Genomic DNA, 10,253 nt, shown 5'->3' with positions numbered 1-10,253 from the left:
GTAGTTCACGTTATTGTTGAAGCTGTACCATTTTAGTGTAGCAATTAAAGCATCTTTGTTTAGGTATTTCATTCCAATTTCAGGTACTCGTAAGTCATGAGATGTGCTTGCATGACCAGGTGTTTTTTACGGTAGCTGTAAAAACTCTAAACCATCATCAGTCGATAAGTCGATTTTTGTCATGTAGGGTAAAGATTTATATGCCCTGAATCGTGGATCTAGATCTGGAGCATTATCTGAGGTGTCATCTTTAGACCTACAAGGTTTCGACTCTATTGGAACCAACTTCAATTTAGAAAACAGTGCCACTTCTTGTAATGCCCCAATTTTCGGGAATTCTGTGAATGTTGGCATAGGTTTAATTATGTTAGTGGGCCTCTAGAAGGCCCAAGCTTAAGATAGAACCCGACAATTTTAGTTGATTTTTGTTCCATAAGAAAAAGGGGGTGAAATTATGAAATAGGACCTATGTGAAAATGTTTGAAAATGCTATATGCTAAATTGAAGTGGCCAAACAAATAGGAGTGCAAAATAGGAGGATTTGCATGACAAACCTCCCATTTTACATGAAGTGGCCGGCCATCATGTTGTTGAAGATAATATGTGCACTTGATATCCATAATTTATGGTACAAATTGATAAAAATTGATAATGGGTTAGGTAAATGTTCCATGATAATGGGTTAGGTAAATGTTCCATGATGGGCATTTCATGTCTTTTGTATTAAAGAATTAAATGGATGAAATATGAAATATTATTAAAAGAAAAAGGGGTGAAAAGAACAAATTTTTGTCCATCTTTGTTCATCATAGCCGAAAGTTAGAGAAGAGAAAGGAGAGGAGAAAGCTCTTGAATGTTCGGTCACTTGGGGAAGAAAATTGAAGGTAAGTTCATGGTAGTTTGCTTCTATCTTGATGTTCATGAGTTCTTCTTAATTCTACCTTAACTCTTGAAGCATATTTTGGTTTTTGGGTGTGTTGTGAGCATTTGGTCATGAATTAAAATGAAGGAAATGGTTGTTGTTTCATGTTCTTTTGATGAAAAATGGAAGATAGGTGAAGTTGAGCCAAACAAATGATCATGCATGTGCCTTAGATGCTAAAGGGAAAATCGCCAACATATTGTGCTTTAAAATGATGAAATGGAGATTATGCTTAAGTAAAAATCATAGATATGTGATGATTTATTGGTGATATACATGTTTAAATAACATGCATGCAAGATAGGTGTGTGAAAGAGTGATTTGGTAATAAATCTGCTTGGGACAGCAGCAGTAACGTGACTTTGGAAAATCACCATAAATTGTGGGAGATGAATTAGAAGCTGAATAAATTATGTAATTAAATCTTAATGAGTCTAGTTGGAAATGAAATAAATGAGAACATATTTTGAATTCTGTACAATGAGAAATTTGATTCGTAATGAAGAGTGGTCAGATTAGTCAAATAGTGAAACATGGGAAACTTTGAGAAAAATCTGGTATTGATCGGCTAAACCAAAAATTCTGAAAATTTTATGGATAGAAGATATATGAGTCTATTTTCAGGGAAAATTAACGGCACTTGATTTGGAGTTTCGTAGCTCCAGTTATAAATGATTTAGTGACTGTTGCTCAGGAAGACAGCTTGCAGTAAAATTATGATTATGTGGTAAACATTGACAAAAATTTGTTAATGAGTTGCTTATTGATTTCTTATAAGCTTACTATGACCTGTAGGTGTGGTTGGCCGAATATTGTAAGGGGTTAATACGTAGTTTTTATTTGAATAGTTAGATTAACGTGTTAGTAATCCAATTGTAGGCGGTTCGTGTGTGGATCTCGTCAGCATATCGTCGCAAACAGGTGTGTAACTAGCACCCTCTTTCTTAGTCTAGATCGGTAAAAGTCGAAATGCCGAAAACCGGTATTTTGTAGATTTGTGAGTGTGCGAATGCTCGTGAGGTAAATCGATTAATGTTTTTGGTAAGTTGCAATGTTTGGACTGCAAAGTGCATAATTTCTGTGCCCTCGATATTTTTGGGCTTAATGGGCCAAAATTGGAATGATGGGCCAACGGGCCCAATTTGGTAAGAACCCTCGGTAGTGATTCTGTTACGTGAAAGATAGGAATATGCATGAAAAACCATAAAATAGATAAATTACTGAAATACCTTTAAAAGTGAAAAATTTACAGTTTTACCCCTAGGAGATAAATTACCAAATACCCCTAGGGTTAAATTGACCTAAATGCATGTTTGATTTGTTATTTATTGCATGCCATGTTGTTATTATCGATGCATGGGATGGGATATTGACGGAGGAAGTACTGAAAGTGGCTTGTCCGGTAATTGGAGGCTTTGCCTCAATAAATCTGATAACTGAGCAGCAAAGGTCAAATCTGTGGAGTGTTGAAATTTGGGTGGGTTGAGCTATTCCCACATGGAGTGTATGGTGATGCAATGTGGAGTGTAGTGGTTGGTGGGTTGAGTAGTCTCCCAAATGGGCTTGTATATGTTATTGATGTTGCATGTATTTTGAAATGGGCCTATGGGCTATCTTGTTATCTGAATAAGGGCTAAGGCCCGTTTATTGTAATCTGAAAAGGGCTCTGGCCCAGTATCACTGTTACCTGAATGGGCTTAGGCCCAATGGGCTTGAGCTAACTTGGACTTTGAATGGGTTTTCCTTACACACTGAGTTTCCCCAAACTCACCCCTTCTTTAACCTTGCAGGTGAGCCTTGATGTGGGTGACTTGGAGCCGGAGGGGATTCAGAGTGGCCATGGTGAATACTTTTGGGTTTGAAAAAGAGACTGGTTTTCTTAAGTTATTTTTAATTACTATTTAATTTTTGGGTTGTAGTAAGGCCATTTTAACTTTATTTTCTTCTTTGATTTTCTGGGATTATATTATTTTAAACAACTTTAAAGTGATGGATAATAATTCAAATGGTCTAGACTTAGGGCGTGATTTCAAAATGATACTTGTTTTTTTTTTTAAAATAACACGACGTCACGAATACTCGATTTACCAAAGATAACCGCTCAAAGAAATTTCAACTTGTTATAACCAAGTGTGGCAATGGATGTGGACATGTCTAGGATTGGATCCAATCGGAGAGCTTGGTACTTAAGCAGCCTTCATGGCTCACCTCCTCTGTTATGGATACCTACCTGGTGCCCAGCTTCCATTCACTTGGTTAGTTTAACAAAAGTCGGCTTTTAAAACACTGAAAAGGGAACACGCGTTTTTGACTTCAAAGTGGCACGTCGGATTCGGCCTTAACGTCTGGGCCGGGTTTGGGGTGCTACACTTCTAAACCATCTGGACGGCGTTGCCAAATTGGCTTAGGGTCTGACTCCTCCCCGTCAACTGCATCTACTACCCTTTTTACTCACCTGAATCTTCTCCCTTGACCATCCCTTCTTCCTCACTAGTACGTTCTTCATGGGTCACATCTTTTTCCTCATATTCACCTTCATTGTCACCTTCAAGTAAGGGGATGGACATACCCTCATCGATCTCCGTCGAAATGAGTAGGTCATTAGTTCTCTTGTAACCCATGTGCCCACCAAAAAGTGCACCGGTCTAATGTCAGGTGTACGCTAATGATCCCCCCGTATAACTGCTTTTGCCCCATGATATTGACCCAGTGTCAAAGTTGAAATCGAATGCATTGATTGAATGTCGAGTTTGAGTGTCAAGATTTGGGTTATGTTTAAACCCTGACTGATATTGGGCACCGAAGTTTAGATCTGTGCCAATGACTGATAAGTGTCTGCCTATAGATGTTTCGTGAACATTGTAGTAGCCACTTTGTAAAAGGCTAGTGAACCCACCGTACAACTGTATAGTAGGACTTTCAAGAACTCACTTGGGTTCGATCCTTGGAATACTCTGGTGTTCTATTGAAACACTACAAATATTACGACTGACCTATTACACTTGTAACACACTGCACTTAGATTGCTTGTTTTAGTGTTGATTCCTAGCCCTGGTGAACATATACTGAGACGGTGATCAGAAAACGTCTCAAAACAAGACCTACGGTCTCTATCAATGGTCTTTTTTGATGGCATGACAATTTAACTACCCAACGGTAGGATTTTCATGTGAACCTTATTGAGGAGATTTTCTAAAAGTAAGTAGAACTGTCTTGTAATCGTATGATAACTGGATCAGCATTATGATAGGTATTATCATGCGAAATAACAAGAAGTTCATTCTTTAAAGAGGACAACTAGTCTGAGCATGTTACTCGGTGAGATTGTCCAATGATGATCATTTTTGGTGCATGATATGATAGGTGTTAAGTTGATGGTTAAACACTCAAGATCTTCTAGTTAAGTAACTTCCTATGAAGCTTTCCTAAGAAATGATGGTCAAATGTTAAATGATTATTAGTACGTGTGATTTCCTAAGAAATTAGGTTCGTGTACTAATTGGATGGAAATCCATGTTCTTACTCGTTGATCATTATCACCCCATGGTGGCTTGATTTAATGGGTGTAAGAATTATCGTTGCAACGACTTACAAATGTTTTAAGGTTTAATGTAAGACGTATGTATCATCTTAATGCATATCGTAATATTGCAAAACATTTTCAAATATTTGCTTAATACAAAGATATTAATGAATGAATGTTTTATTTTTAGGTTGAAAATGACAACTACTCCTTTATTAAATATACTTATTAAGAACAAACTGAACAGAAAAAACTATAAGGAATGGAAAAGGAACCTGATAATTGTCCTAAGCTGTAAGAAACTTAAAATAGTTCTTGATAATAAGTGTCTTCCAGCCACTCAAGCTAAGGCTAGAAAACTCTAGGAGGAGTTTGATGATTTAACTCATTGCTATATGCTGGCAAGTGTGACCAGCACCCTTTATAAGCAACTAGAAAACTGTAAGACAACCAAAATGATTCTAGACAAACTAGAAGACATGTTCGAAGACCAAGCTGTATTGTCTTGATAGTCAACTATTACTAGTTTCATGAATACCCAGCAAAAGCTCGGCACTACGGTTAAAGATCATATGATTACTTTTATGGGTTACTTTATTGAGGCCGCGTATAATAAGACCAATTTGGACCAGAACACTCAAATCAAGATGGTTTTGAAGACCTTGTCCAAGTATTATGCAAGCTTTAGGGTGTCATATAAACTTGGGAACAAGACCTTGACGCTTACACAACTCATGAAGGAGTTACAATCTTATAAGTTGATGTTGAATGAGAGTCAGCTAGTTCAAAGAGTAGAAGCAAACATAGTTGCTGCTTCTTCCTCACAAAGGAAGGGAAAACGCATTAAGAAAAGCATGGTAAGGTCTCTAGTCTACCACAAGTGGAAAGAAAGAGGACCAAGAAGCCTAAAGACTTACCTAAGTCTAAATTCTTCTTCTACAGTAAGAAATGACACTTCAAGGCAAACTACAAAGAGTGGAAGGAATACCTGGCCACCAAAGGCGAAGGTATAAAACTCTTTATGATAGAAACTTGTTTATTGGAAGATTCAATAGACCACTAGGGCAATGATTAGAGAGCCACTAATTATGTATGTGTTTCTATACAGGGGTTCGAGGAGAGGGGAGATCTTAGAGATAAGATTCTATCATTGATGACCAGAAACAGGGCAACTATGGCAGTTGAAGCAATGATAGATGGACATATTTATTTTGATAAATTTAGGAAGATTATTTCAAAAGATGTTTTCTATGTACCAAGTTTCAAAAGAAACTTTTTTTATGTTGCATGTTTATTTAAAGACAACTTAACCATGTGTAACATCCCTCACCCAGTCCGATCATTGGATCTGAGTTTCAAGATGCTACTACAGTTATCGAAACATTCATATGCAAATCATAACATTGAATTCAATTTAAATCATTAAGTTTTCCTAAATATACACATAACAAAAGTTATGAACCAAGCAGAGACTAAATCGAGCACACAAACAGAGTTTAATATATTCGAGCATGATTAAGGATCAATCTAAAAATTTTCAAAACTTTCAACTAAGTATTGATACAAAAGGAACAAGTAATGATATTTTTAACAAAAGTATAGATACCAAAAATGAGTTCCGATACCATCTTGGCATTCTACCATTTTCAAAACACTGTTCAATTGGTTAAGTATCAATACCATGGTCCCTAGTATCGGTACTTTTACCCAGATGGTCAAAATCACAAATTGTATTTCATTTCATGCCCAAATATACATCTTAGCTCATAGATACATATAGGTACACAAATAACCTACATAGAACTTATTCAATCCATTACGAACATAAAACCAATATGCCACAATTGACACCTTAATCCAACAATTCAAATTCAAACATAATACCATATTCAAAATAATCCAATATGCCCTCAAAGACACCTAAAAAAAATTAACATAGCATACATTGTTTAATTATTTATAACACCTTTCAACCATTCAAGCATGCATAATACCTTACTAGATTCATTCAAACCTATCATATACATACCATTTATTTACTAAGCATATTTCAAACATGTTACCTTATCACCAAATAAGCATTATAACATACATACCTAAACAATCAATAAAGATTACCAAATACCAAGATCATTACCAAACTCATAGTTATATACATATTCACATAACATTTAAAATGTTAAATTCATTCAAAGCATAACATATACAACTATATAACTCTATTATGTACATGCCAAATATTACATACCTCTATTTCAAACCAACTAATCTATATCATGACATCATATTACCTATATAATTGCATACTCAAAATGTCATATCAAATACCAAATACATTATTCCAACCATTTACTAATGCATATGTTTTCAACAAGCATATTCTTTTTTATAATCACACCAACCAGGGTTTCAAGCCATACCACTATGTAAGTAAACCAAAACAACTCCTAAGTACATGCCACACATAACCAAACCTTAACACGGTCAAAGACTAAAGAATCAATACCAAGATAGTGTGAGCTTTCCGACGATCTGCTTGATACATTCTACAAGTTTACACTACAAGGAAAAAGGAAACAAGGGAGTAAGCATTGCAATTGCATAGTAAGTTCATAGATACTAAAACCAAATAACTTACCCCAAGTTATAATTATACACTACATGTTACTTAGCTTGATAAAGTTTGCCTATCATGGTAAATCACATATTAAAAAGGTGAGTTCAACATTTATCACACTATATATTAATTTAATCATATAACATTTCAATTCACTTAATTCAACATTTCATTATTATTCATAAAACAAACAATCATTTAATAAACTCATTATCTTAATCATATCATACCATTTATTTACCCTTAATACATCCAATTTCAAATTAATGTCAAACATTATTCTTCATGTCATAATTTGAATTCTGAATCAAATTCATATTAAATCATATAAACTTCATTCCCATTTCATATCTATTCATCTTTATACCAAATACATATATTAATCGCCAATCTAATGTCAATTACTATTTCATTTCATAATACGAATTACGAATTACGAATTACAAATTACATTCCATCTCAGTTTCCAAATTCATGGATTCGTTGAACATAATCAATCAATGTTCCCAACTCATTTACAATTTCATATTCTATTTCACATTTCACTTCCATATCACGTCATTTGGCATTTCAAATATCAGATATTTAATTTTTTTTACTATTTATTTCCCTATTAACATGACTCGGACTCAAACGGATACACAGATCCAACCAACACACTAGTTTGGCACCAAGTGAGTCATCAGATAAATCCAAACCAAATAGTTGCGCTCTGAGCTATCAAAAAGTTTGACACTCAGTGTCTCATTGGTATAACCGAAGCAAATTGGCACTCAGTACCTCATTGACTTGTAGTCGAAGTAACCTTGAACTCTTCCTATCCTATAGCATGCCAACTATATCTAACTCAACCCAAATAGTTAATAGGGTATTCATTACTCAATTTATTATCAATCAACATCTCAATTCACATATATTTCATCATTAAATCATTCATCCGTAATCATGATAGCATCAATCATATCTATATACATTCAATTACACAGACATATATATACATACACATTTTTCATATCAATTTAGTCCTTATCATTATCAACCAATCTAAATCAAATCGAGCCAGCTCATTTTATTAAATCATCACCTCACCTCATCACATAACATATCCTATTCCTTAATTATTTCAATTTGTAATTCATCATATTCAATTTAATTCTTTATCTCACCTTTTTGTATTGAATTATAAACAATTAAAATTTCATTTAAACATCATTACAATTAAAATTCCAAATGGATAACAATTTAACACAAACATACCGTATGAACTTACCTAGTTAAGACAAGAACCAAACAACTCTCTGAGGACTAATCAACAATTTTTGTCATTTCCTCAATATTATTCAATTTGGTCCAATTTTTTTTATTTATTCAATAATTCAATTCAATTTATCAATTCCAAATATCTTATGTCATCCTATTATAAGTATATATAAGTTTAATTTTATTATTTGAATCCCTCTAAAATTTTGCATTTTATTCAATTTAGTCCTTAAAACTGAACTTATTATATCTTCCAACTTTGAACTCCAAATTTTAAACCCTTTTCAATTATTTCCATATACAACCTCCTATTATCAAAATTACAAAATTTCATATCAATTTCAATATATTCACAATTTAGTCCCTAACTCAAAACTAACAAAATTTACTTAATAAATTAATCCTATTTCATTTTTATGCTCCAAAATCTACCATAAACATTCAAAAACTTCAAATAACATCAATGGAAACTTTTTAATCTTTGACAATTTTGAAAATTTTTGCAACTATCTTAAAAATATAAAGTTTACGAAAAATGAGTTAGAAATAGGCTCACATGCACTTGGCCAAACCTTGGAAGTTTAACAATGGATTCTCATGCTTTGGTTTCCTAGTTTCAATGGTAAAACTAAAAAAATGAAGAAGATGACCATTATTTTTATGTTTTAACTTTATTCTTATTAATTCCACTATAATTAAATATGGCATAATTGCTATATTAAAACTTAAAAATTTACTACATAAGCAATATATCTAATAAAAATTTAACAGTGACTAACTTTTACGATTTTTACTATTTAGTCCTTATATCTTAATTAGCCCTCCACTCACTAAAATTTTTGGACCAAACTTCAATTTATCTATATAAAAGCTTCGTAAATATTTAATAAAAACATTCACAAGCTCAATTTACAGAAACGGGGTCTTGATACCTCATTTTCGAAAACCACTTCACTTTTTTGTGCGCGCCACTTGTACTAACTAATTGACTAATTAATAAAATCTATTTAATCACGATTCACTATTATACTATATTTAAATCATAAATATTAATTATATATATATATATATATGGACTCTTTCATCGAAATTGTGGTCCCAAAACTACTATTTTCGACACCACTGAAAAATGAGTTGTTACACCGTGACTTTTAATAATTGTATTGGAATATATAGAAATCACAAACTTATCTGTAATGGATGGATGTCGAATAATCTTTATTTTATCAAGCCAAACATGGACACACTGCTTGAGACTGAAATTTAGAATAAAAGAGGCATGTACACCTTTGGCATTTGAGACTTGGTCATATTAACTGTAACACCCCTCACCCGCCCCGATCGTCTGGTCTGAACTATAGGAGCTACATTTGTTGTCTGAGCAACTACCATCAATTATACAGTAAAATTTATTCAAACATACAATTAAGGATTAAACACATTTACATTAAGTTACACAATCAAAATCGAGCCTTAATATAACTTATGAAAGCTCTTTTATTAACATGAGCTCAAAATAGGACCAAATTGCAAAGTTTCAAAGTTTTAATGTTGACATCATGATATCATCATTTCCACATCATGATGTCCCACAATAGCTTGTCATGTCACGACGCCAGGCCACCCAATATTGCGACATCACTTACTGTCAGTTGGCATTACGACGAGACAGAATGGTTGTTGGGACGAGGACTCTTTTTTTGGTAAAATGAACCATTTGATACCTATTTCGATGCTTCCAACCATACCTAACATTACATAAATCGAACACCAAATGCAAAAGATCCAAAACATATTTAATTTCATACCAAATAAGCTTAAACATTCAACTTAACTTCCTTACATGATATTCAAATCAAACTCACCAATTAAGCTTAGGTATTTCATTTCCATGGTATGCATTTCAATCAACTATCCAAACACCTATCATT

The 10,253-nt window shown here is 33.5% G+C and overlaps 1 long non-coding RNA gene across 1 annotated transcript; it reads left to right on the top strand.

Annotated features, from left to right (window-relative positions):
- The first annotated feature begins 756 nt into the window (after positions 1-756).
- On the top strand, positions 757-2,871 carry LOC128286621 (uncharacterized). Its single transcript, XR_008277241.1, has 3 exons — positions 757-884; positions 1,802-1,843; positions 2,713-2,871. It is a non-coding gene; the product is annotated as an uncharacterized LOC128286621 (long non-coding RNA).
- Positions 2,872-10,253: the final 7,382 nt, after the last annotated feature.

The sequence above is a fragment of the Gossypium arboreum genome, chromosome 13, assembly GCF_025698485.1.
Source record: "Gossypium arboreum isolate Shixiya-1 chromosome 13, ASM2569848v2, whole genome shotgun sequence".
Lineage (NCBI taxonomy): Eukaryota > Viridiplantae > Streptophyta > Magnoliopsida > Malvales > Malvaceae > Gossypium > Gossypium arboreum.
This window is presented reverse-complemented; position numbering and strand designations above follow the sequence as displayed.